At 48.0% G+C, this 27,500-nt stretch overlaps 1 long non-coding RNA gene across 3 annotated transcripts; it reads left to right on the top strand.

Moving 5' to 3' along the window:
* Positions 1 to 1,590: 1,590 nt before the first annotated feature.
* LOC140208408 (uncharacterized) lies at positions 1,591 to 17,871 on the top strand. 3 transcript variants are annotated; one of them, XR_011888763.1, is made up of 5 exons: positions 1,591 to 1,638; positions 2,317 to 2,387; positions 4,598 to 4,678; positions 13,051 to 13,121; positions 17,483 to 17,871. It is a non-coding gene; the product is annotated as an uncharacterized lncRNA (long non-coding RNA). The 3 variants fall into 3 exon arrangements; XR_011888761.1 differs by lacking the exon at positions 4,598 to 4,678 and having other exon boundaries at positions 17,483 to 17,850; XR_011888762.1 differs by lacking the exons at positions 2,317 to 2,387; positions 4,598 to 4,678 and having other exon boundaries at positions 1,595 to 1,638; positions 17,483 to 17,845.
* Positions 17,872 to 27,500: the final 9,629 nt, after the last annotated feature.

Below are 27,500 nucleotides of genomic sequence, written 5' to 3'. Positions count from 1 at the left end.
AACACCTGAATGGACGTTTCTGATGATTTCGGTGGGACAACAACATTAATCACGGGTTTCATCACTGAATCCAGTGTTGTGAGATGTAAAGTCCCCTGTTATGTGTCCGGCTGTGCCGTGTTGTTGGTGGAGTGGGCAGCCTGGTGTTTGTCTCGATTCGGGTCACAACACCAGAATTGCCAGCGGGGTCCACACACAGTGTATTAGTCAACAGAAAACCTCTCGTCCCTGCGGTCTCTGTCTCCTGGTAAACTCAACACCCTGACAATGTGGACCATAGACACCCCTTCCTCTCAGAGTCAGGGGATCACTCAGACAGCTGATCACTGAGAGGAATTATATTTATTGGTCATTAAAGTTCACCCAGATTGGTTTGGACGGATTTGATGTGGAGTTCGGGGTGTCACAGTGAAAGGGCCGGACGGCCGAACTCTCTCCGTTGTCCAAACATCCTTCCAGGTGAGGCGACACTTCACCTGTGAATCTTCCGGGGTCGCCCGTTGTGTCCGCTGCTCCCGATGCGGCCGCCTCGACACTGGTGACACCAGACCCTCCGCAGTTGTGCAGGGTCGGGCTGTTTTTTTTGGGGGGGGGGGTCGATGTTATTGTTCCCTTTTGTGCGGGAGGGGTGGGTTTTGGGGGTTGATGATCGCAATGCATTTCTTTTTGATGCGGGGGGTGGGGTGGGAGTTTGATTTTTCTCTCTGAACGACTTTCATGTTCTTTCTTTGTTTCGTGGCTCTCTGGAGAAGAAAAGAAACTCCAGAGTTGTTTACGGATACCTGCTTGATAATAAATTAACCTTTGAACTATCCGCTCCTAGCGGGACTTCCCGGTGTCCAAACATTTTCATTCCCATTCCGATTCCCATTCCCGTCCCGACGCGTCAACCCATCGCCTCCTCTTGTGCCAAGGTGAAGCCACCTCAGGGTCCAGGATCAGCACCTTGTATTCCGTCTGAATACTCCCTCCCCAACCCGATGGCATGAATATCGATTTCTCCTTCCTTTGAACAAATCTCCCCCTCACCCCTCCCTCCCACTCCCTCTCTTCCTCTCTGACTTTTCACGTCCTCTCACCTGCTGATCACTTGTCTCTGGGTCCACTGCTCCATCCCTTTCTCCTGTTCTCCACTCTCGTCTCCTATTAGATTCTATTTTCTTCAGCTCTTGACCTTTCCCACCTACCTGGCTTCACCTATCACCTTCCAGCGAGACATTTCCTCTCCCGCCCCGATTTTATTCAGATATTTCCCCCATTGCATTTCAGTCCTGAAGGAGGGTTCAACTGGAAACATCGACTGTTGACTCTTTTCGATAGATGGTGCCCGGCCTGCTGAGTTCCGCCAGCATTTTGTTTGTGTTGCTTTGGATTTTCAGCATCTGCAGACTTTGTCGTGTTTGTGATTTACCTCTCCGTTGTCGCTCCAGCCTCCGGCCACTGGTGGCGCTGCATGGACCTCCGGCCACTGGTGGCGCTGCATCGACCTCCGGCCACTGGTGGCGCTGCATGGACCTCCGGCCACTGGTGGCGCTGCATGGACCTCCGGCCACCGGTGGCGCTACCGCGAACGTCCTGCCAAACGCATGCGCGGTGCCGAATGCCGCTGCCGTTGGCGGTTCTCCTGTTCGGGCGGCGGTGAGTGGAAACAAATCTCGGGTTTGTGTGAATCGGGGCCGGTGGATCGGGAAAGTCCCGGGCCCGGGCTCTGTCTGCCGGCTGGAGCAGGGGTGCAGTGACAATCTTTTAGGTGCCGGAGCTGTACGAGGGGTGATTGATAAGTTCGTGGCCTAAGTTAGAAGCCCTGAAGTTTACAGCTCTCGTTACATGTACGTGTAGTTCCGCTCTGTGAGTGATCATGCAGAAAGTTTGAAGCTAATAACTGTTGTGGTATTTCTGTGTCAGATAATTGAAAATTGACACGTTTTCTAAAATTGATTCCTTCCACCTTAGACCACGAACCTGTCAATCACCCCTGGTATGTCACACCCAGTGTGTGTACCTGCTCATTTCATGTACTGGGCAACTTCCTTGTCCCATTGATGTAATGAGCAGGTACACAAATTGGCTGTGGCATATATAAATGAATAGGGCTTTTTATAATGTCAAGCACTAAACCAAGATGCAAGAAATATATGAATTCCAGAGCTCCACAGAACTTTACAACTCCTCCCTTGGAGGATCAGACACCCTGAGCCGATAGGCTGGTCCTGGACTTATTTCATAATTTACTGGCATAATTTACATATTACTATTTAACTATTTATTACTATGTTTCTATTACTATTTATTATTTCCATGACTATTATTTCCAAGGACTGAGAGCACCAACTGGAGAGAACCCTTCTGACTCAGGGTTTCCATTGATTCAGTCAGGAGCAAGTTTGGTGAGTCTCATTTACTCAAATACTGGTCCTTTAGACATTACATATCTATACAAGGTAAGGTAGGGGATAGTTGTGGTGAGACTGAATGTGCCCAGAAATACCAGTTATGCCTCTGTCAGACCCAGTTGCAATCACTCCAGGTCTGGTAATGTACTGTCAGTATCCCAGCTCTTTAAAGTCACTCACGTTCCCTCAGTGTTTGTTCACTTGAAGAACTTGCATCTTCTGAAGTAGCTTTTGGTCTGTTCTGAGTGTAGAGAGAGAAAGAGGGGTGTTTATATTACTATCTGGCAAAAAGAAATAATTGTTTGAAATTACTTGTTGCAAACTCACTCCCCATACCCTGTGCATTCTCAACCAGATTATTGATTTAGATGACATGTAGCAATGGGTGTAACCCTGGGGAACTCCACGAGGCGTGGGCCTGGACTCCAATAACCAGCCTCCCATCATCACCATCTGCTTCCTCCCATCTAGCTGTTCCCAGACTCTGGGCTCTGTGACAAAGCCCAGGTCCCTCCTTTCTCTGCCAGTGTAAAGTCTCAGGCCATCCGGTTCTGTAGCACCGTTTGGTGAATTGTAATCATCCTGGTGGATATCTCGGTTACCTGTGCTGAGTGTCAGTCAGCGCTCCAGCTGTATTATTGGCCAATTCTTCCAGAGCGGCTGCTGAATTAATTATTTCCCTGGAATTTCTGGCTCCCCCACAGGAAGGGAAGGCAACCATCCCCAATCCGTTATACGCCTTCGTTGCCTATTCCATTGGGGGTGATCCAGGATTCTCCAGGGTGAGACGCGGTCGGCCAAACAGCAGCGACCACTCCAACCCTCGTCCCGCCCTGGAGGACCTGTCCGATCGGGTGTGGCTCCGTGCCGCTGCCCTGTTCGTTCTCCAGACAGCCAGGGATAGGCCCCGTTTTCCTGATTGATTCCTGGGATGGCAGGACTTTCATATGAGGAAAGACTGGATCGGCTAGGCTTATACTCGTTGGAATTTAGAAGATTGAGGGGGGATCTGATTGAAACGTATAAAATCCTAAAGGGATTGGACAGGCTATATGCAGGAAGATTGTTCCCGATGTTGGGGAAGTCCAGAATGAGGGGTCACAGTTTAACGATAAAGGAGAAGCCTTTTAGGACCGAGATGAGGAAAAACTTCTTCACACAGAGAGTGGTGAATCTGTGGAATATTCTGCCACAGGAAACAGTTGAGGCCAGTACATTGGCTATATTTAAGAGGGAGTTAGATATGGCCCTTGTGGCTAAAGGGATCGGGGGTATGGAGGGAAGGTAGGTACAGGGCTCTGAGTTGGACGATCAGCCATGATCATAATAAATGGTGGTGCAGGCTCGAAGGGCCGAATGGCCTACTCCTGCACCTATTTTCTATGTTTCTATGTTTTTCCACAAACCCAGTAAGTTCCATTTACTGGTCCAGGGATATGATAAGTTTGGTTCTTGGTACAGTCACTACCTCCCACTTGGTAGGGTGCACTCTCACTGTGGTCACACCAACAAGTGCTACTGACCACTGCTGGAGAGGTAACTCGTATCCCCAGCCATAGCCTGGAGGGGACCGACGACTCCGTCCCTCAAAGCAACACCTTCATCAACACAACACGGTGTCTGGCCTTCCAGACCTGGATATGGTGCAATTGATAATGCCACCATTACGGCTACCAGAAAACACCATGACTGAATTTACTTCACTGGTATTCAGGGGCACCACTGACATGGGGTTCGTAGTCTTACCATGCTGGGGAATTTCGGCACATACCCAACGTGCTCCCCGCTCCACTTGCTTAGCGTAGGTGTGGCAGAGGGACAGGAAAGTGTGAACCTGGGGGCTCCCGAGACAGGGGCAGGTCCCCTTCGGGTCATTAAAGTCAGCATTAGCCAGTACGGTTTTCAGTCCTTATCAGTCCGGCCAGTAACGTGTTTACAGTCCATTCGACGTACCCTCCGGAGCGGCCCTTCCCCCTTCACTGCAGTAGGTGTTGTCAGTGGCACTCGGTACAGTCCTTTCCACCTCGGTCCCAACACCTTCCCATCCCAGTTCTTCAGCAGGACAAAATCTCCAGGCTGGATGGTGGGGTCGTCCTCTCGGTAGGCCTGTCGTACCTGGGAACGCAAGCTTTGCAGAGTTTTAGTTAATTTGCACAAGTATTTTCCCATCTCCTCCCCCAAGGTCTGTATATCCAATGTTGCAGGTACGTTCTCAGGGAGGAGCGGCAAACGAGGTCGGGGTCCCCATGGGGTTCTCATCGGCTTCCCGTAGATAATTTCTGCAGGTGACAACCCCGTCTTACTTGATGGCGTGATTCTCATATGGAATAGGGCAAGGGGGAAAACCTCCAACCAGGTCAGTCCAGTTTCTTGTGTCAGTTTGGCCAACTTATCTTTCAAGGTACCATTGGCTCGTTCCACTATGCCGGCTGCTTTCGGATGATGGATGCAGTGGAACTGTGGTTTTATAGCAATTTCTTTACAGATTTCCTCATTTATTTTGGCAACAAAATGTGGCCAATTGTCCGAGCTTATCATTTCTAAACGTCCATAGCGAGGAATTATTTCTTTCAGGAATATTTTCACAACGATCATAGCGGTATTATTAGTTGTAGGAACAGCTTCAGTCCATCTGCTAAATACATCTACTATCACTAAGCAACACTGACAACAGTGTACTCTAGGTAATTCTGTAAAATCAAGTTGTAAACAAGAAAAAGGTCCACTAGGCAAGGAGGTAGTTCTGGAACCACATGGCATCCCCTTTCCAGCATTCATTTCTTTTTACAAATTGAGCATGCTGTGGCTCACTCTTCAGCTAGTTTCTGGAGATCAGGGTGCCGCCAAGATGGTAATAATGTATTAAGCATTCCCTCCTTGCCCAGGTGTGTACAGTTATGTACATAATCTATCAGAATAGGTGAGAACACAGAGGGAACACAGACCTGTCCTGCAGGGGTCACCCATAAATTGGTCTGAGGTTCAAGTTGGCAACCCATTTGGGACCACAGTTTGCGTTTTCCTTCAGGGGCGTCCCCATGGAACTTATGTATTTCCCCCATGTTTGGCATGCCCATCCTTAGATTTTGTCTAATTGGAGCTTGCTGGGTTCCCGAGGCTACTAAAAGTGTGGGGTTCAGGGCTGTCTGTTCGGCCGCTGCATCAGCCCTAGTATTACCCTTAAATATGTCATCAGATTCCCCAGTGTGGGTTGCATATTTAATAATAACCAAAGCTCGAGGTAACTGTGGAGCGGTGAGTAACTTGTCTGCAAAGGAAGCATTACTAATGGGGTGGCCAAAGGAAGTCAGGAATCCCCAAAGCCCCATAGTCAGTGCATAACGGGAATCTGTGTAAATGTCTGCCCTTTAGTCTGTTGCTAGGATACAGGCACGAGTTATAGCAAACAGCTCAACCTTCTGGGCGGAGACAGCTGCTTCCATTACTTCACTGTCCGTCACTATCACATCGTTTCCCTGCTGGATCCACAAAAGAGCTTCCATCCTCATAGAACGTTGCCTCGGGCTTGAGGGGGTATTGCGGAATGGGTGGGAGAGTCTGTCCTTCTTTCACGGTGATCCGGACAGGGGGGCAGTTGGTGCGGCCGACTTCATGGCCTGAAATTGCCCAGAGATGGGGTACAACGTCTTGGGTTCAGTCAATATTAAAAGAATGTCTTACCTTCACCTTCAACTCCTTCCAGTATCGGAGTTGGCCGGTGGCCAAGCCTTGTTATTCACCCTCGGTGCTGGAGGCTTGTTTCGTCAGGGTGTAGGCAAGGAACCCGAGGCTCTTTGGCTTGAACCCAGGGAAAACCCTAACGGTGGTATGGGGAACCACCAGTCCTGTCTTTCGCCAAAGGAAATCCGGAACTTCGGCCAGTAATGCACAGTCCTCTCTTCCTTTAACATCTCCAATCACCATGCCTGGGAACTTCTGTCCCTCGAGGGGTGCATAATATTAGCTTTCCTCAGTTGAGCACCCCTTAGGGTCATAGCCCAGGGTCACATGAGGGTTGGCTGCTGGCAGAAGGGGTTCAAATGCAGTGGAGTCCAGATAAAGTGCCCACCACTGAGAGGTCGGAAACTGGGGAAGCTGTTGGTTGTTCGCTAGTCCCAGGGAGACACCCTTGTCCGTGCATAGAATCTCGACTTCCAGCGGACTGAGCAAGTCTCTCCCTGCTGGATTACACCCCAGACTGGTGGTGACTGTAAATGAAACCTCACACTGGAATTCCACCTGCAGTGGCTGGGTACGTGAATACGTATGTTCCGTGCCTTCGAACCCAGACACAGTGATTGTAGCGTCTGATGGCTGGAATTCCTTTTCCAGTACTATTTCCTGATCGAGAGTGGTTGTGGTGGCCCCCGTAAATGGAATTGGAATTGCAGCAACTTGCAATATTTCATTGGGTTTTCCTGAGGGGTGGTACTCACAGTAGGAAGCGTCCTTGCTTGTCAATTTCCAAACAGTTTTTGTCCCTATCTGTCCCTTGGTAGGTTTGTGTTCCCATTTCTGATCCCCAGATAAAGCCCGCTCGCATCCTTCTACCCGCTGAACATATTCAGGTCTAATATTAGTTCCTTTCGGGGTTGATCGGAATTCGAAAGCCGGGTCCCAATAATATGTCAAAGCTCGTCGCATTTGATTTTGATCATTGTCAGGCCGATCCATATTATTTGTTTTAATCACGTTGGCTAACTTAGTTGGTAAGCATTGGAGCAGAAAGGCATTAAACTGGGGGGACGGATTTCCATCATTGAAGGCTTGGTCTCCTGCGAAAGTGCTGCAGCAGGCCAGAAATCGCTCCCAATAGTCTGGTCCCCATTCCCCAGGCTTAGGTTTGCATTCAGGTACTTTAGTGATGTTTACAGGTTGCTGGAGAGCCCTTTCCAAGGCTTGAATAATCTGGTCTGTCTGTTCATTCTGATTGTGGTTTTCCACCTGTAACTCCTGATAGGTTTGGTATCTCAATTCTGCTTTCCATTTCCACCCCTCATTAGCTGGGAGAATCACGTAGCAGAGACCGAATGAATCTTCCCGGGTCACATTATACATTTGTATAGTACTGCGGACATACTGAGCAAACTGTGCTGGTTTTTCTTTTCTATCTGGGGCGGAATCATGATCATTATCATTTCCTGAGGCTTCCAGGGTGCATACACAGGAATCACTGAGGACTGTCCCTCCTCCTGCTCGTGGATTGGGCAGCATTTGGGTCGGCAATTGTCTTCATGGAGCCATTAACTCTGGGGATTTATTGGATTCTTCCCTCCCTCTCTCGGAATAATCCTTGGTATTCCCATTCTGGATCTCAGGGCATAGAGAGCCTCCCCTTCCCTGCCGCCGCTGTTTGACCCGAGCGGCCACCGTATCTGAGTACTGGGAGGATTGGGGTTCAGGAGCACTGGGTGCACTTGGCCCTTGGTAAGGTGGGGGGTGCCCACTCCTCATCACGGTCACTGTCCTGACACAGGGTCAGTATGCCAGACATGGGTTCCGGATCCCTTGTTTCCCAAACAGTTCGAACTTTAGACTGATGTTCCTGCCCTTCTCTGCTACCTAGGCCACCCTTGGTTTGCTTATGTTGTTTTTCCTGCTCTCGTTTTCGGTGCCCATCCACCCATTCACGCTCTGCTTTTAGCGTCTCCCAACCTTTGGCGTTCCTTCTGCAGTACATACCTCTATCCTTTTGTCACATGCATTATCCCTCCAGCTTGCTGATCATATACTGTTCCACTTCACATCTACCTTTTCCTTCCACCCCCTTTTCAACAATTTCCACTTCTTTCCACAGTTCTTTCTCCAAATCAGATTGGCTGCTTGTTTACATGAGCTTATATACCAGGTTCTGCACTCCACAGCGGCCACATTTTATTCCCCAATTTCTTATTCAGCCCTGCACTCAACATTCGCAAATCTTTTTTCCTTGTCCGGAAAACTCTCACACAGATTGTGTAGGGCTGCTCCTGGCCTGCTCGTATCAATCGACTGCAGTTGACCCATGTTCTCTAAGTAATTTACCCGGCACAAAGCCTCCAGCTCAATTAACAATCAGATAAATTCACCCGGCTGGCATCCCCTGATCAATTGATAAACTTACACGGCACGTCTGCCTCCTGCCCACTTTGTAAAATTTACCCAGTACTGCCTCCTGCCCATTTGGTAAAATTTCTCCCGACAGATTCTTTCCCGATCCCATCAAGGTTATATGATCAGCCTCAGGCGAGGGACCATACCTCCAAAGGAACTAACGGAGAGCGACAAAAGGTAAAATACCTATTAGGCGCCCAGTCAGTCTCCACAGTCCCCAGAGTGGTCCAGACACTAACTCAGCCCGTCTGCTTGGGTATACTGGGATCCTGTTTGTGACGCCAAATGTTAAAGTTGAATCTGAATAAAACTCGGGAGACCAGCTTCTTATCGTCACCACAGTTTATTGTGCATTCTCCTGCAGGAGTTTGAGACCCAGTTGTCAAAGGGAAGGCACGTAAGCACTGCCACCGTCTGACAAGTGGACTGACTTAGGTTACAGCCGTATATTTATACATAGTAAGCCCCATACATTACTTTTGGAGGATGGTATTTGAACTGGTACACCCACCAAGTCTGTTGGTGCAAAACTTAATTACTTAGATAAGAGAGTTTGCTAAATCAAGGTTTTAATTACAGATTGATATATTGTCCAGCCCTTATCAGGTATTCCCTTTGCAAGGCCCTGATTTAATTACAGAGAGATGTTCATTCCTGTCCTTATCGGCGAGTCCTCCTCCCTTTACTCAAATGAGCATACAATGTATAATATTATCAGCTAAAGAGGGTGCAAGGTATAATGTTGTCAGCTCTCAGTGTGTCTCTCTGCAAGCCGCAGAGAACCAGTAATGAGCCTGTCTTAGCTAACCGCTGAAGACAGAGTTTACTTCAGTTCAAAAATTCCTATTCAGTCCCAGTTATTCTTGCAGCCAGAGGTTACATAGGATCAAAATGATTTTTTAAATATATCCTCAATTCCTCAGGAGGGTTCAGGGGAAATATTTATGTACAATACAGAAACTGGTGTCACCTGTGTTTATTGTGGTGATGCAAAAGTTGCTGGAGAATTTACAATTGGGAAGAAGTGGAGTGATATTTTGAAATCTGATTTTTTGAAGCATAATTTAGCAAGCAAACGAAATATGGACAATGTGCAAAAGCTCTGGTGAGAAAATCTTTCATTACCCGTTACAGGCCTGCTACATAGGTTGTGTGAGAATGCAGGTGGGACTCGATCAAACCCAGAGGAAATCAAAGTTCTTATCGACAATGATTTGATAGCTGTTAAAATGAATACCACTCTATATAAAATTCACTGTGCACACTAGGTAGAAAAAGCACAATACAAGATTTATGTGCACACTGGTCATTACAAATTGGTTGGGACGGCATTGGTGGGAAGATGGGGAGACCTCCAGTGTCCCTGAAGCCCTCACCTACAAGATGTGCATCCAGCTGCAGCTTGTAACCCTGCAGTTTAAGGAGTTGGAACTTGAAACGGATGAATTCCGGATCATCCAGGAGCTGGAGGGGGTGATAGATATGACATGAAGAGAGGTGAGTTACACCTGAAGTGCAGGGCACAGGAAACTGGGTGAGAGTCAGGAAGGGCAATGAGGTTAAATAGCCATCGCAGAGTACTCTTGTGTCCATCCCGCACAACAACAGGTGGAACCACTTTAGAAACTGTTGGGGGGGGGGATTACCTGGCAGAGGAAAGTCAAGGGGTGATAGGGGATTCGTTCATTAGGGGAACAGAACAAGAGGGGACTAATATCCTAGTGGTAAGGCTTGCTAGTGCTATTGTGGGGAGAGGATGATGTGGTTCAAATAAGTTGTAGGGGGAATGGGAGCCAGAATGACAGAACAGATAGTGGAGAGGGTGAATTGAATTGAATTGACTTTTATTACATATATCCTTCATATACATGAGGAGTAGAAATCTTTACATTATGTCTCCAGCTAAATCAGCAATGTGTAATTTATAGTAAATTATAATAAATGGTTTGTACATAGGTCAGTCAATATAACATAGTTATGCAATTGTATCAGCATGAATTAATCAGTCTGATGGCCTGGTGGAAGATGATGTCCCGGAGCCTGTTGGTCCTTTTGCTGTGGTACCGTTTCCTGGATGGTAGCAGCAGGAACAGTTAGTGGTTGTGGTGAATTGGGTCCCCAATATCCTTTGGGCCCTTTTTACACACCTGTCTCTGTAAATGTCCTGAATAGTGGGAAGTTCACATCTACAGATGCGCTGGGCTGTCCGCACCACTCTCTGCAGGTTCCTGCGATTAAGGGAAGTACAGTTCCCATACCAGGCAGTGATGCAGCCAGTCAGGATGCTCTCAATTGTGTCCCTGTAGAAAGTTCTTAGGATTTGTGGCCCCATCCCAGACTTCTAAAACCGTCTGAGGTGGAAGAGGTGCTGTTGTGCTCTTTTCACAACACAGCCGGTATGTACAGACCATGTGAGATCCTTGGTGATGTTTATGCCGAGGAACTTAAAGCTGTTCACCCTCTCAACCCCAGATCCATTGATGTCAATAGGGGTTAGCCTGTCTCCATTCCTCCTGTCATCCACAATCAGCTCCTTTGCTTTTGTGACAATGAGAGAGAGTTTGTTTTCTTGACACCAGTCAGATGTTGTTCAGACCTCAGACAGAGTCAGCAATCAAATGGTTGAGCATGGTGCGATGAATGTGCTGAGCTGTGTATATCACAATGCAAGAAGCATCGTAGGAAAGCCAGATGAGCTCAGGACAGGGAATTATGATACTGTAGCCATTATTGGGACATGGTTGCACCTAACAGTCTGAGGGATTTAGAGGAACAAATTTGTAGAGAGATGGTTGACCACGCCAAGAAACAAAGGTTGATTCAGTAAGTGATGTTAACTTTCCCTATTTTGACTGGGACTCCCATACTGTAAAAGGACTAGATGGGGTAGAGTTTGTCAAATGTGCCCTTAATCAGTTCATAGAATTCCCAACGTAGAAGTGTGCAATAAGCTGTTAGGAAATGATCCAGGGCTGGTGCCAGAAAGTAGTGATCATAATTCCATGAGATTCAAAGTAAATATGGAAAAAGAGAGATCTGGACCATGGGTTGAGATTCTAAATTGGAGAAAGGTCAATTTTGATGGTATCATAAAGGATCTGACAAGTGTGGTTTGGGGAAAGCTGTTTTCTGGCAAAGGAGTATTTGTAAGTGGGAGGCCTTCAGAAGTGAAATTTTGAAGGTGTCTAGTTTGTATGTGCCTGCCAAAATAAAAGTTGAAAGGTAACTGGTGCAGGGTACCTTGGGTTTCAAGAGATATTGAGGCCCTGGATATTTTGTTCCTCAAAATGCCTCAGACTGTTGGGTGCAACCAAGACTCAATAATGACTGCAATACCATAATTCCACCCCCGTGCTCTTCTGACTTTTTTTTTAAGTCGTCTTCTGTTGGTTTCTAAAAGCTTCCCAATAGCTTTTGCTCTTTTGTTTGCCCTCTCTTTGGCTTTTATGTTGGCTTTGGCTTCCCATTTCAGCTACGGTTGTGTCCTCCTGCCTTTCCAATGTTTCCACATCTTTCGGATGTATCGATCACTCGGCTCCTGAATTGCTCCCAGAAACTCCAGCCATTGCTGCTCTGTTGTCACTCCTATCTTTTCCCTTCCAAACAAGTTTGGCCAGCTTCTCTGTCATAGAAACATGGGGATGTTCAGTGCAGAAACAGGCTATTTGGCCCATCTAGTCAATGCTGAAAAAACATTTAAGGTCTCTACTGCAACTACCTGCACTGGGACTTTCGCCTTCAGACCCCTACCATCCAGGCTCCCATCCAAATTTCTTCTAAATAGTGAAACCGAGCTCATATTCTTCACTTGTGTTGACATCTCATTCCACACTCTCATGACCATTTCAGGAAAGAGCTTTTCCAAATGTTCGTGTAAAATTTTCACCTTCCCCATTTACCCATGACCTCTGGTTGTCATTCCACCCAACCTCAGTGGAAAAAGCTGCTTGCATTTACCCTATCTATACTGTCATAATTTTGTATACAGTATTTCTGGCAAATCCCCACAGCAATGTATAATTTCCTTGTTTATGTTTAGAGCCTTTTTTAGATATATATGATGATGAGGGGCATTGATCATGTGGATAGCCAGAGGTTTTTTTCCCAGGGCTGAAATGGCTAACACGAGGGGGCATAGTTTTAAGGTGCTTGGAAACAGATACCGAGGGGATGTCAGGGGTAAGTTTTTTACACAGAGAGTGGTGGGTGCATGGAATGCACTGCCGGTTATTGTGTGAGAGTGTTTCAGTTTCTGTGGGGACAGGAACCCATGCAGCTCAGTGGGAACAGGGAATAATACCAATGGAGAGAGGCAAACTGAGCCAGGTCACAGATTGGAGATGGCAGAAATGCCCCATTCTTATAGAGACAGGAAGAGCATCAGAGAGTTTGATGATCATTCCAGATACCAGCACTGTACCCAGTTAGAAAATGATTTCTCTCTCTAACTTGGGTTGAACCTCACTGTAACAGAGTGATGCCAGATCACACCTTGACAGCTCAAGTGATCTCATCTGAAAGGTTGTCCTACACCCATTGATGGATTTTGTAAATCTTTTTACAGGTTAAACACGACAAGGAATTTGTCTACGGGGATCCAGAACACAACACATCAGTTTTGCTGTCTCTGTCGAGGTATTTAATATTTGATATCACTCAATCATCCTTCCCGCTCAGACTGTGGGGAGGTATTCACTCGATCATCGGACCGACTGGCATGCCCGTAATTTTAAACGGGATCCAATTAATCTGCTCAGACAGTGGGAGTGGATTCATGCGGTCATCTCAACTGAAGGTACATCAGCAAGTTCACACTGGGACAAGGCCATTCACCGTTTCTTGGTGTGACAAGGGATTCAGTCAGTCATCCCACCTGTGGACACACCAGTCAGTTCACATTGGGCAGAGGATAGTCATTTGCTCAGTTTGTGGGGAAATTTCACTTGGTTATCTGACCAAGTTCACACTGGAGAGAGGCCGTTCACCTGCTCGGTGTGTGCAAAGGGATTCACTCAGTCACCCACCTACAAGCACACTGGTCAGTTCACACTGGGGAGTGGCCATTCACCTGCTCGTACTGTGGGAAGGGATTCACTTAGTCATCCACCCTAATGTCTCACCAGCGAGTTCACACTGGGGAGAGGCCGTTCACCTGCTCAGACTGTGGGAAGGGATTCACTCAGTCATCTGAACTGAAGGTACATCAGAGAGTTCACACTGGGGAACGGCCGTTCACCTGTACAGACTGTGGGAAGGGATTCACTCAGTCATTTAAACTAAAGGTACATCAGCGAGTTCACAGTGGAGAGAGGCCGTTCACCTGCTCAGACTGTGGGAAGGGATTCACTCAGTCAGCCCACCTACAAGCCCACAGGTCAGTTCACACTGGGGAGAGGCCGTTTACCTGCTCGTACTGTGCGGAGGGATTCACATTGTCATCTCAGCTATTGAGACACCAGTCAGTTCACACCAGGGAGTGGCCATTCAACTGCTCAGTCTGTGGGAAGGGATTCACTCGGTCATCCCACCTACTGAGACACCAGTCAGTTCACACCGGGGAGCGGCCATTCACCTGCTCAGACTGTGGGAAGGGATTCACTTGCTCATCTCAACTGAAGGTACATCAGAGAGTTCACACAGGGGAGAGGCCGTTCACCTGCTCAGTCTGTGGGAAGGGATTCACTCAGTCATCTGAACTGAATATACATCAAGGAGTTCACACTGTGGAGAGGCCGTTTACCTGCTCAGACTGTGGGAAGGGATTCACACGGTCATCTGAACTGAAGGTACATCAGAGAGTTCACACTGGGGAGTGGCCATTCACCTGTTCAGACTGTGGGAAGGGATTCACTCGATCATCCCACTTACAAACACACCAGCGAGTTCACACTGGAGAAAGGCCGTTCACCTGCTCAGTCTGTGGGAAGAGATTCAGTCAGTCATACAACCTACAGAGTCACCAACGAGTTCACACTGGGGAGCGGCCGTTCATCTGCTCAGAATGTGGGAAGGGATTCACTCGGTCATCCCACCTACAAGCACACCAGCGAGTTCATTCTGGGGAGAGGCCGTTCACCTGCTGAAGCCTGAGTTATACCTCTGCATAGGTTCTACAGTGTAGCCTACGCAGTAGCCCATGCAAGTGGCCTATGCCGTTGTGAGCATTTCTACTTATGCGTTTGTGTGTCTTCGTCGCTCTGCCAAAATGCTAGTTGGCTTTGGGCTTTCTATCCCACTGTTTTGAATTGACTCGTGTTGAGCTGGAAATGATGGCGACTGCTGAGTATATCTTGTTGGAGTCGGAGCTAATAGACGTTGAACAGAAGTTACTTTTATTGAATTTACTGCAACGCAGAGTTTTTCCATTGTGCATTCCACGACGTCCAAACCGGTTTGTCAAAATTTCTTTCCACGAATTTGATGCCATTTGCAAGTCTTCATAGTCTGCCGACAAAGCGTGGTACAAATGTACATATTTTCTGACTTCCTCACTTAACCTCTCCTCGATTAGGTCCATTTTCCAACGTCGAAGCAACAGGAAATGCACTGCTACCAAGCGGACCGATCACAGATCCTGCGGTCTGCATCGCCGTGACACGTAGTTACATTTTTGGGAAGGTGCATGTTAGGCTACGGCGTATGTTACGGCCCAGCGTGCCACGTCAAGTATGCGTCTACGGGGAGCCTGCGACGTAGCTTCGAAGGAGAAGTACAATTCAGGCTTCAGTATGTTGGAAGGGATTGACTTGGACATCTCAACTACAGAGACACCAGCGAGTTCACACTGAGTAGAGTCCGATCGCTTGCTCAGACTTTGGGAAAAGATTCTCTCAGCAAAATCAACTTAATATACATCTTTGAGTTCACACTGGAGAGAGGCCGTTCACCTGATGTGAATGTGGGAAGCGATTCACGCAGTCATCTAACCTTATGTAACTCTCGCTTCGGCTAGCAGCTTAATATAGGGGTTCATAGCCCCCCAGCCTGGCCAAACTTAAGAAATCTTGTTTGGGTGGAGGCTGTGTGATGTGTCCCCTGTTACAAATCAGTACTGTACCCTGAAATAAGAAACAGTCCACAATATGTGATAAAACGATTGAACTTTATAATTGTGACTTTGACTATGTGGTTAGTGAAGTAAACAAAAAAAAAGGAAAAACAGTCCACTCTCTCCATTCGCATCTTCTCATCTGTTCCCAGCAAAAGACCATGAAAATCTCTCTTCCAGACTTACAAGGAAGAATGTTTCTGTCATTGGATAGCCCCTCCCCTGAAAACCCTGTTATCTCTAGTCGTAACCTAAACGTTTCCCTTTTTGTGTTTGCTCTGTTCATGACATCCTCGTTAGATATTCATTTTGTCCATAATATTCTTTGCATCATATTGGACATGCGATTAGGAAAGAGGAGTCGGAATGCACGGTAATTATGGGAAAGATTGAAGGGAAGAAAGCAAGAGGAAGACAAATGATGATGGAGACAGCAGCCAGAGAACTGGAAATGAATACCAATGAATTGATCCACTTGACCCGAAACAGGAGTGTGTGGGCCATGGCAGTCAAAGCTCAAGCTGGGCTTGGCACCTGATGATGATGATAATGAACCTAAACATTGCTGCTACAGACAAACCTCAGCAGTGAAACATTACAGAGAGGCCATTACGTTAGCAGTGAAACCTTACAGCATGTTACACTTATGACACACTACGGGGTTCACACTGGGGAGAAAGTTTCAGTAAGCTGCATGCCAGATGTTGCTGAATGCAGTTTCGAGAGTGACTGTAGGTGCTGAACTCTGCAATTATTGTTGCTGCTCACCACACCCAGTTCTGCACCCTGGTCACTGGGCATGGGAGGAGTTTCTTCTACATATTCACCTTTAATGGTACTAGTTCTGTGACAAATAAATCAGTTCTATTTTAAACACCGTCTCCGGTACTTAGTGAATTTATAACACACCTAGTGTACAGTAGAGAGTCAACTCAGGCCGGCTGGACCCTGCCAGTGATCCTGTTCCACGACAGTCCTTTCAAATCCTCCCCTGTTGTTCACCCCTGGTTTTCCCTGTGGATGAGTTCCAAATAGTCACCACTCTGTGGGTGAAGAGGTTTCCGTTGAATTTTCTGCGGTCTGAAAAAGTCGAGCTGACTGCAGTTCTTTCTGAGATGTTCTTCACCCCTCAAATCTCTGGGCTGAGGAAGAATGATATTGGGAGTTAACCTCCTTATTTTGGGCTCATTTCCACATTGTGGGTCATTTCCCCTGCTTCTAAACGGTTGTTAGAAAACACCACTGTCCTCTAAAGACTGAAAACAGAATGGGAAACCATTAGTTGGATGTTCAACGGAGCAGGTTCAGAAACCAGAGTCGGGTCCGCACAGGACAGAGTTTGGGGCTCTGGACGATGGTTGGGGTAAGAATGTATGATGAAGAGGGAATCAGCAGTGGGGCGTGGCAACAAATGATATTAGAGTAGCAACATTTGGAAGCTGATTGACAGGGAAAATAATTCAGTTGTCAGACTGACGACACAAACAAAACCTGTGGTGAGCTGCACCATTGGTCAGGGAACGTGTGTGTGTTTGGAATGGTTATATCTATTGAGGAAGTTGTTCCTGCTTGTTTATCCTGTAATATTATATCTGGTTGGTTATTATGGATTGTCCTATCTGAAAAAATGTATTGCTTTTCATATAATTTGTAATATTTTAACTGTAAAACTGGATCAGGCTTGAATTTATGGTGCCTTTATGAAGTGATCGAGGGCATTCATGAGTTTGTATTTTAAAGCAAGATTTTTGTGAATGATATTTGCCACTCGATTGTAACTTTGTCAGTAATCAGATTGAGTTAAACTGCTGCAGGATCCTGGAATGTGTTGGATTGTGTCTTGTTCCTTTTGGCATTTTCTGCATTTATTGCCTTGTTTGTTTGTATTTTATGTATTTTTGATTTTTGAATTCTTTTTATTAACCACCTTGTCCTGTATTTCTGCAAGGAACCCCTCTGTTTCTAGGAAGAGGTCTCCAAAACTCAGTCAGGTGCTCGATGCTTCCTTGTCACCTCCTCTGCTCAGATCATTGGGATGTCTCCGATGGAGGGTCATACTCATTCCACTGGTTAATGTTTTCATCCATAGTGATGATTCGTTTTTCTGTTTTGGCCTCTCATTTTGTTTTCTGGTCTGTATTTCTTATCATGATTGCATACACACACATGGAGTGTTGAATCCAGTTCATTTTTGATGAAAATATATACTTAGAAGTTTTATCTGACTGTTGTGTGATTTTTTTTTCATGTATGTTATTTCTCTTCCTCCTTCTGTCCAAGATAGTGTTAATCTAAGTGGGTCTGAGTGTACGTATTCTTTTTTAAAGTTTTCTAAATTTCTTAGTTACCTTTGTAGATTTTACTGATTGAAATGTCACCAAGACATTTTTTTATTTTAAAAATGTCAATGTCGGTATTGATGAAAGTGTTTATTGCCTTTGTTGTATTTGTTAACTATTGTGCTCTGTTTGGCAGGTTTTTTTTAACCCTTGAACTAAATTTTGTCAAAGGTTTTCCTTATTTCACACTACTTTCTATCGTTTTTGATTGTTGATATTCCAGATGCGTGGATATCAAGATTCCCGATGAAGGGTCTTCACCTGAAATGTTGATTCCCATCCATAGATGCTGCCTGACATGCTGAGCTCCTCCAGCGCTTTGTGTGTATTTCTCCAGATTTCTAGCATCCGCAGGTCCTCTTGTTCCCAGATACTTATATATTTGTTGAAAGAACAAGCTGGTAGTGGGGTTGTGTGGCTCTGTTGGTAAAATATTAAATAAAATCATTAGAAAGAGGTGGCATAGGGTTGGAAGGTGTAGAATCTCTGTGGGTAGAATTAAGGAACAGCAAATGTAAAAAAAAATCCCTGATGGGAATTGTGTAGAGACCTCCAAACAGCAGTAAGTCTGTGGTCCACAAATGACAATGGGAGATAGAAAATGCGTGCCAAAAGGGCAATCTTACAATCGTCATGGGGGATTGTCATGCAGGTGATTCAGAAAATTAGGATGGTGTTGGTCTCAAGAGGAGGAATTCCTAGAATGCCTACAAGATGTTTTTTTAGAGCAGCTCGTGGTTTAGCCCACTTGGGGATCAGCTCTTCTGGATTGGGTGTTGTAATGAACTGGAATTAATTAGGTCACTAAATTCAAAGAACACTTGGGGGCAAGTGATCTGAATATGATCAAATTCACCCTGACATTAGAGAAGCAGAAGCTAAAGTCAGATGTGGAATAATTCGAGAGGCATGAGAGAAAAAAAATGGTCAAAATTGGTTTGAAAAGAACACAGGCAGGGATGAAAACAGAGCAGCAATGGCTGGAATTTCTGGAAGCAATTCGGAAGGCAGAGAGTGAACACATCACAAAGAGGAAGTAGTATTCTGAAGGTAAGGGGACAAAACCGTGGCTGATAAGAGAAACCAAAGACAACATAAAAACCAAAGAGAGGGCAGAGAGCGAAGTTAGAGGATTAGGAAGTGTTTAAAAACCAACAGAATGCAGTTAATTTACTTAAGAAGGAAAAGATGGAACACATAGGTGAGCTAGCCAGTAATATTAAAGAGGATACCAATTTTTTCTTCAGGCACGTATGGTGTAAAAGAGAGGCGGATGTGGATATCAGACCACTGGGAGATGATGCTGGAGAGGTAGTAATGGGCTGGGGGTGCAAGGTGATGGCAGATGAGCTGAATAAGTATTGTATATCACTCTTATCTGTCGAAGACACTGGCAGGAATATGGAATTCCCAGATGTCAGTGGTCAGAATGTATAAAGTTACGTTACTCGGGAGAAGGTTCTTGGGAAACAGAGATGGTCTGAAGATAAATAGGTCACCTGCACCAGATGGTGTTCACCCCAGAGATCTGAAAGAGGTGGCTGAGGAGATGTGGAGGCATTAGCATTGATCTTTCAAGAATCGTTAAGGAAATTATATCCTAAGAAGTTTTTTTCCTTCACTTCACCCCCCTCCCAGTTTCACCTATCACCTACCACTTCTTCCACCCCTTTCACCCCCACACTTCTTCCTATGACGTCTCATCTTTTTCCCCCCAGTCCTGATGAAGGGTCTCGGCCCGAAACGTCGACTGTTTACTATTTCCCATATGTGCTGCCCGGCCTCCCGGGTTCCTCCAGTATTTTTTGTATGTGTTGCTTGGATTTCCAGCATCCACAGATTTTCTCCTGTTTTTGATAAAAGCAAAAGTGGGGTCATATGATATAGCAAGAAAACAGTGGGAAGTTAGAGAATTGGAAAGCTTTTGTATAACAAACAGGAGACCACTGGGAAAAAAAAAAGTCACTCTGGGGAGACAAGATGAAAAATTAAGGTAAGTGAGCCAATAATATCAAGTATCAAAAGTTGTTCAGATATATAAAGAGTAAAAGAGAGGCAAGAGTTGATATTGTACCGCTGGAAGATGATGCTGCGAGTTAGTAACAGAGCAAAGAAACAGCAGCCGAATGTGATAAGTATTTTGTGTCAATCTTCACTGTGTAAGACACCGGCAGTATAAGACCATAAGACATAGGAGCAGAATTAGGCCATTCAGCCCCATCGAGTCTGCTCCGCCATTCTATCATGGCTGATCCCGGTTCTCACTCAACCCCATACACCTGCCTCCTCGGCATATCCTGTAATGCCCTGACTGATCAGCAAACTATTAGCTTCTGCCTTAAATGTACCCACAGACTTGGCCCCCACCGCCGTCTGTGTCAGAGAATTCCACAGATTCACTGCTCTCTGACTAAATAAAATCCCCCTTAACTACTTGTGTAGGTAAGCATATGATGTATGAAAATTGGCACGGCAGAGAAATGATTAACAATTACGAATCTGTGGGTCTGTTATGTTGTTGGGCGGATTGACCCTTGATACTAGATAACGGGAGAACATTATATGTGACTCTGGTCTACCGATCATATGCTTCAGAGCAAGCTGAAAGTTCTGATTTGTGTAAAAGTAATTAATCACTTTGTCTCCAAAGAATGTTTTTTTTAACATTGTTTGTTTGTAAGATTAATAGGATGTATTGTCCCTGAAGGAGGCAACGGCCGGTTGTTGCATGTCACCCGACCATCGACTGGAGGGGGGGGGGTGACGATAGAGGTATAAAGGTGGGAGAGTCCTTTCTTGGGCCGGCCACTCGCCTGGGCCCCAGCTTCGGGCCGAGCAGCCGAACCGGCGCCAAGGACCTCCACCCCAGCCAGTCCACGGTCGATCGCCTGCCTCAGGGACCACGCAGACGTTGCTAAGTATACTCGGAGGTGTAGACTACCAGGGGTTGCTTAAGTTAGCCCTACCTGTTTGTGGTGTAGGTATGTATAATAAAAAGCATTTCTCACAACTCTCTATTTCCTTCTCTGTATTAACAATGAAGCGAGTACTCGGAGGAACTACCTGCAGCACCCTTAACATCTGCCGGAAAACAAGTCCGGTCAAGAATACCATCTGCTTTGTCAAAGAGGGGGAAAGACCAACAGAACACCAGAAAGCAACCGGGTTGCTCTTCACTGCGCAGGACTGGGGCGAAAAGCAGACCTGGGAAAACAGCTGCAGTTTCCTCCCCACATCACAGAGATTACACTGCGGCCCGACACTGTGTTGTGGTCCGACTCATTGAAGCACGTCCCTATGCTTGGGCTTACCGTGCCGCGGGAAGAACGCATGGAGGGGGTCTACGAGCAGAAAAGAGCCAAGTATGAAGATCTGAAGAACAACTTGCAGAGAAGAGGCTGGAGAGCAGAGTGCTGGCCCGTGGAGGTCGGGTGTCGTGGCTTTGCAGGCCAGTCGCTCTGCAAAGTACACACTGCACTTGGAATCATGGGAGGGAGAAGAAGGAGAGCCATTTCTACCACCATAGATGCGGCAGAGAAAGCGTCAAGATGGCTCTGGATAAAGAGGGCAGATCCGTGTGTTGCTGCTAGGACACAGGCCGGGGTCTGATCAACCCCGGTTGGGTCGCCTGGGCGAGGGTGTATGATGTTGAAAGACCCGAAACACCTGACGACCCCAGGTAACATCACTGATGATGTGTCCCAGCTTAGCATCAGTCAGATGTTTCTGTAAGAAGAAGGTGGGCGGATAATACTGATGGGTTTGCTGCGCTTGCTAACACCCTTGCTGAGCTGGGACCTCCCATAAGCTGGGATGATCGCCTAGATAATACTGGCGAGAAATGGGGAAGTAAGATGGCTAGTCTGTTGCGAGAAATAAATTTTCCATCAAAACAAGGTTCTCATACTGATGACTATTGGCTGCTGGCCACAGCCTTGCGCCAACAGTTGGAAAGGACCCGTGAGGTGGAACAAGAAAGAGATACGTTGAGGGATGACGGATTGCTGTGAAGGAGAGGTGCTCAGTCATGATTGAGGTGGTGAGGACCAGTCAGAATAGGGCGCAGGAAGCTGAGGAGAAGGGAATTCAGATGGCATGTAGGCTAGTGCAAATTAAACATCAGGAGGCGCTCGCCGCCAGAATTATACCCCCGATGCCGTGAAGATAAGATCAATGTTGTTACCCAAGGGAGATCCAGATACCTGGGATGGGGATATATGGTATGATGATAATGATAATGGGTCCTTTGGTGAGGGGGAAACTGCTTTTCCCCCAGAACCATTGTAGGCTCGGCCTGCTGTGATGAATTCTCAAAAGACTGTACCTGGGCAGCCGGGAGTACAGATTCTCGAGTATAATGATAAGGAGCTATCTGAGATGGCTGTCCGTTTTAAGCAAAGGTCTGGGAAGTCGCTAGCGGAATGGTTACTCCGCTTGTGGGATGATAGAGGTGCTGGTATAACCTTTCACAGGTACAGTGGGACTGGGAGACTGCCGCTGAAGGCATTCACCGCTGAAGACAACAGGCCCTGGTCAATAGGATGTCTGGGGACTGGGACGCACAGTGGCGGCAGGGTCGAGATCCCGACCAAGAGGAATTCACCGGAGGGATGTACACGAGATTGGTGCGGTCAGCTGCCCCATCCATTCGGGCTGTGGCTCTTGCATTGTTGGGGCCCTCAGTTCAGGAGGATGTGGAGGACGTGACTAGTGCTTCGGCGAACCTTTCGGACTTGCAGGTGGTTAAACCCCGAGTCCGTTCGACACGGCTAACGAATATTGGAGGGGAAGGTACTAACGGTACCAATGGGACTAGGAAACCCGCCCTGACGCGCAGGGGAGATGTTCGCTACCCTTTTGAAAGCAGGCGTCGGTAAGGAGAAGATTGACGGGGTGCCGACTAGTGTATTGTATGCTATGTATCGTGAGCACATGGAAGCTGGGAAGACGCCGGTGGACCCTCCTGCTCCTCCTGCCTTCTCACTGTACCCATCGTCAGCTGGATTGCAGGACGTAATGAAAAAGGCCATACAGGAGGAGACCGGGAAATGGCGGCCTCCCAAACCCTCCCGGACCTAGTGGGATGACCGGGTTCCCCCGACATATGAGATCCATTCGATGTGGACCCGGGGGCACCGTAGGCGTTATATACCATTATGTCCATTGGGCTAAGGGAAATTATCAACGGACTGTTGCTCTGGTCGATAGTGGGGCAGAACATACTGTGATCCCGGGAGACCCCGATAAGTGGAGGGGACCCGAGTATAATATTGAAGGGATGGGGGGTGGGGGTAGTGCCCTTACTAGGGCCCAGGAAGTAACGGTATGAGTAACGATTGACAAAAACGTCCCGCGTTCTGTGTCTGTCCTAATTGCTGTAACCACCAAGCGTATCTTCGGAATGAATGCGTTACGGGGAATGCAATTGAAGACATCGTTAGGGACCTTTAGTTTTGGGATCCGGAGCATGCGGGTGTAGTCGGGAGGGCAAAGTGGGAGCCCCTGTTTATGCCTCCACCGACGCAGATAGTGTCGGTTCCACAATACCGGATCCCGGGAGGTCACAAGGAAATGACTGAAACTATTGCCTCCTTGGAGCAAGCTGGGGTTATTCGACCCGCCACGTCCCCGTACAATAGCCCAGTCTGGCTGATAAAGAAGCCAGACAGGTCCTGGCAAATGACTGTTGACTATCGACAATTGAATCGATACTCTTCCCCGTTGAGTTCTGCTGTGCCCGACATAGTGACGCTGGTAGATGATATTCCGGATGATGCAGATGGTCGATGTATGCTGTTATTGATCTGGCCAGCGCCTTCTGTTCGATTCCCTTGGAGGAGGAATCACAGGAGCAGTTGGCTTTCACCTGGAACGGTCGGCAATATCCCTTCACTCGTTTGCCACAGGGACCTGTCCATAGTCCGACCTCATGCCGCGGGATAGTGGCAGGTGATCTGGAGACCTGCGCACTGCCCCCTAACGTCGGAGTTCACCACTACATCGATGATGTCATGTTACAGGGACCGGACGGGGAGGGTGTCGCAGAGGCGCTGCGGTCCCTGTTCCAGTGTGTGCGAGAGAGGGGATGGGCTGTGAATGAAGATAAGGTTCAAGGTCCCAGTCAATCCCTGACGTTTCTGGGCATCCACTGGCATGCTGGGGAGAGGAATATACCGGAAAAGGTACGAAATAAAATACAAACCACAGCTACTCCCGCTAATAAACAAGAAGTTCAGCGCTTTATGTGGTTATTGGTATATTGGAGAAGACATATTCCCGAATTGACTCTCCCACTGAAACCACTGTACGCGGTCACTCGTAAGAAGAGCAAACTCACATGGGGAGATGAGCAAAAGGAGGCATTCGAGCAGGCCAAAACAGCAGCTGAACAGACTCTTCCCCTTTCACCTCGGGTCCCGGGGGCCCCGTATGAATTACGGGTGTTTGTTCACGATAACGTGGCCGTGTAGAGTCTGTGGCAGCTGCAGAATGGGAGGAGGGTGCCCCTCGGGTTCTGATCACGCACTATACCGGAGGCTGCCGGACGATATACCCCGTTAGAACGACAGCTCCTGGCTTGTTACTGGGCCCTGGTGGAAATGGAGTCCATCACGGGATCAGACTCCACGGTGTTGCGACCTGATTTGCCTATTATGTCCTGGGTGCTCGCCCCAGATGCGAAGATGAGGCAGGGGCGTGCACAGCAGTCATCCATATGGAATTGGAAATGGTATATACAGGACCGGGCCGCTAAAGTATCCGAAGGAGTCAGCCGTCTTCAGGAACAAGTAGCCAGATGACCTATGACAGCGGGAACCGAGGAAGAGAAGGCGGCTCCCCCTCTCGAACCCTCCCCCATTCGATGGGGCCGGCCGTACGAGGAATTGACATCGGGTGAAAAGGCTGGTGCCTGGTTTACGGACGGCTGGAACCGTTGGGTGTGAAAGGGCCAACCGTGGAAGGCCGCTGCCCTGCGACCCTCGGACGATTCTCAGTTAATACAAGAAGGAGAGGACGGATCCAGTCAGCTGCCGGAACTTGTGGCGGTTACCCTGCCCTCTTCCCTCCCCACCAAGGAAATTAGAATATATACCGACTCGTTGGCGGTGGCTAATGGAATGGCTGTCTGTATGGTGAGCTGGCAGATGCACCAGTGGGCAGGTCATAATAAACCTATCTGGGGCAAGGAATATTGGCAGCAGGTATGACAAGAGGTGCGGAGGCGCGATATTTATGTGTATCATGTGAATGCCCACCAGGAGGACATTACGACGCTCCACAATAGTCACGTAGACGGATCGGCTGCGGTATCTGCTATTACAGTGCCTCTAGTTAGATGGGCCCACGAACAGTCCGGCCGTCCCGCGGAGAAGGGGACGCGAGAGTGGGGACAAGACCTTTGACGGTGGATGACTGTCGGACTACTGTGTCGGAATGTCCTATCTGCCAGCAAGTCAAGTCTCGCTCTGTCCCGGGTGGACCTTTCGGCCATATTAAGAGAGGCTCCGTACCCGGCGAAAGTATGTCAGATTGATTACATTGGACCCCTACCCCCACATAAGAATGATAAATATGTCTTGACAAAGGTGGACACTTATTCTGGATTCCTGTCGGCCAGACCCTTTCCTAGTACCAGTCAGGAGTCCACTATTCCGGGGGTGGAATACCTGTTGTTACGAGCGCTCCCCCACAGGTGACGTCACACAGGCGCACCCACACGCCTGACGTCACACATGGGCTCCCCACACGGGGATCTGCCGTCACGTGCGCGGTGTCTACGTCACCCACGCGCTGGTGAGCTCGAGCTTGGTCGGTTTAACGGCTGGGCTACTAATCACGTGACCAGCCCCGTCCCCACCCCTGTCAACAGAGGATTCAGGAGCTGCGCTATTCCCATTGGTGCGAGGCGATGTCAATCACTGCTTCCAACCAATAGCGGAGGCGGACAAGGCGAGTGGGTGTTACCCCGCTGAATCCGTCTCCCGAACTTTCCGTCACGGCGGGACAACCGTCAAAGTAAATGTCCGCTTTCTGATTTATTTCCATTTCCCTCCGAGGGAAGTTGGGGCGTTTGTGAAGCGTCTCCTGCGGCCGGAGTCTGATGTGTCGCTGAGAGGTAGGAGGAGACCGCTCGGCCCGTCGGTTTGATGCCGGTTCCCCGGGGAGGGAGAGGATGAAGACGGGGAGAGAGGGGGCGGACAGGATGTTTGTCCCGGTGGGGACAGGAGGGGCTCATCTGTGGAAATGTCTGAGCCCACGGTGGTGGCGATTCACCACATTGGGGGGCAAACACCGGCAGACTGTTGCCCTGCAAGCGGGGCCGATGGTCCGGGCAAAGTGACAATTATTTGTGTTTTGTTGAGACTGTACCGGGAATATGGTGTAAAATCCCGCTCCCCACACTAACACGGGTCACACAGACCAAAGAACAAACTGCCGGAGGAACTCAGTGGGTCGGGCAGCATCTGTGGAGGGAAATGGACCGTCAACATTTCGGGCCGAGACCCTCCCTCTGGACTGAGAGTGGACGGGAAATAGTCCGAGAAAAGAGGTGAGGGGTGGGGATGGGGCAAGAGCTGGGGAGTGAGAGGTGGATCCAGGTGAGGGGGAGGTGGGAAGGTGGAAATAGTGACGGGGGTGGGAGGTGAGTGGTTGGGGCAACACGGGGCTGCAGAAGATGGAAATTAATTCCATAGAGGATTAACAAAGAGGTTAGAGAGTATTTGTTATAGAGAGTGCAATGAAGATTCACCAGACTGATCCCTGGAGTGGTGGGGTCATCATATGAAGAAAGATCAAATGTGATAACCCTTTCATTTAGAGAATCGAGGACTGAGAGGTGAACACATTGAAATGCGCAATATCATTACCGGCTGAACCAGGGATCCCAGTCTCTGAAAAAGGGGATGGACTGTCTGGGACTGAGATGAGGGGAAATGTCTCCACTCCGAGGGTGGTGAATGTCTGTAAATCCCCACCACAGAGGGCGGTGAAGACTCGGTGATCGTCTTCACATAAAACAGAGGCCGGCAGATGTGTGCAGACCGGAGGGATTGAGGAAATGAGGATCGGGCAGAAACGTGGCTGAGATGGGAGAGCAGTCGTCATCTTGTTGATGGTTAGAGGGGCTGAATGGCCACCTCCTGCTGTTTCTCACTTGATGTTTCAGTGTTCCTGTCCAGTGAGGCTGGAGGAATGTGAATAGAAATTAGTGTTTATAAACAGAACTGATTTAAATGAAACCTGCACATTTCCAGTTTGGTTCTGAATTGTGTGTTGGACCGGAATGGGAATCGAGCCTGTGACTCTGTGACCTGGGGGTGGAGGGAAAGGGACAGGGAAGATCCGGAGGAAAAAGTAAAAATGTATCTGGTGTAAATATGGAATGATGTGGGTCAGACAGCGTGTGAGGGGCGAGGAGCAGAGTCACCGGTTCAGATGGGAGACCCTCCACCCGTCATGTGATCCCATTTCCTGTTCACGCTTTTCCACAGACCTGCATCATCTGTAGTTCACTGCTCTCCGTGTCCGTGTAGCTTCATCTTTCACCCGTTCAGACAAGGCAGTGAGATCCGGATCTGTCACGTCCTCTCGTTGTGGGTGGACAATGTTTTATTCTGCAATATT

The sequence above is a fragment of the Mobula birostris genome, chromosome 13, assembly GCF_030028105.1.
Source record: "Mobula birostris isolate sMobBir1 chromosome 13, sMobBir1.hap1, whole genome shotgun sequence".
In the NCBI taxonomy this organism is placed as follows: domain Eukaryota; kingdom Metazoa; phylum Chordata; class Chondrichthyes; order Myliobatiformes; family Myliobatidae; genus Mobula; species Mobula birostris.
The sequence above is the reverse complement of the archived record's forward strand: the minus strand, read 5'-3'. Positions and strand labels throughout refer to the sequence as shown.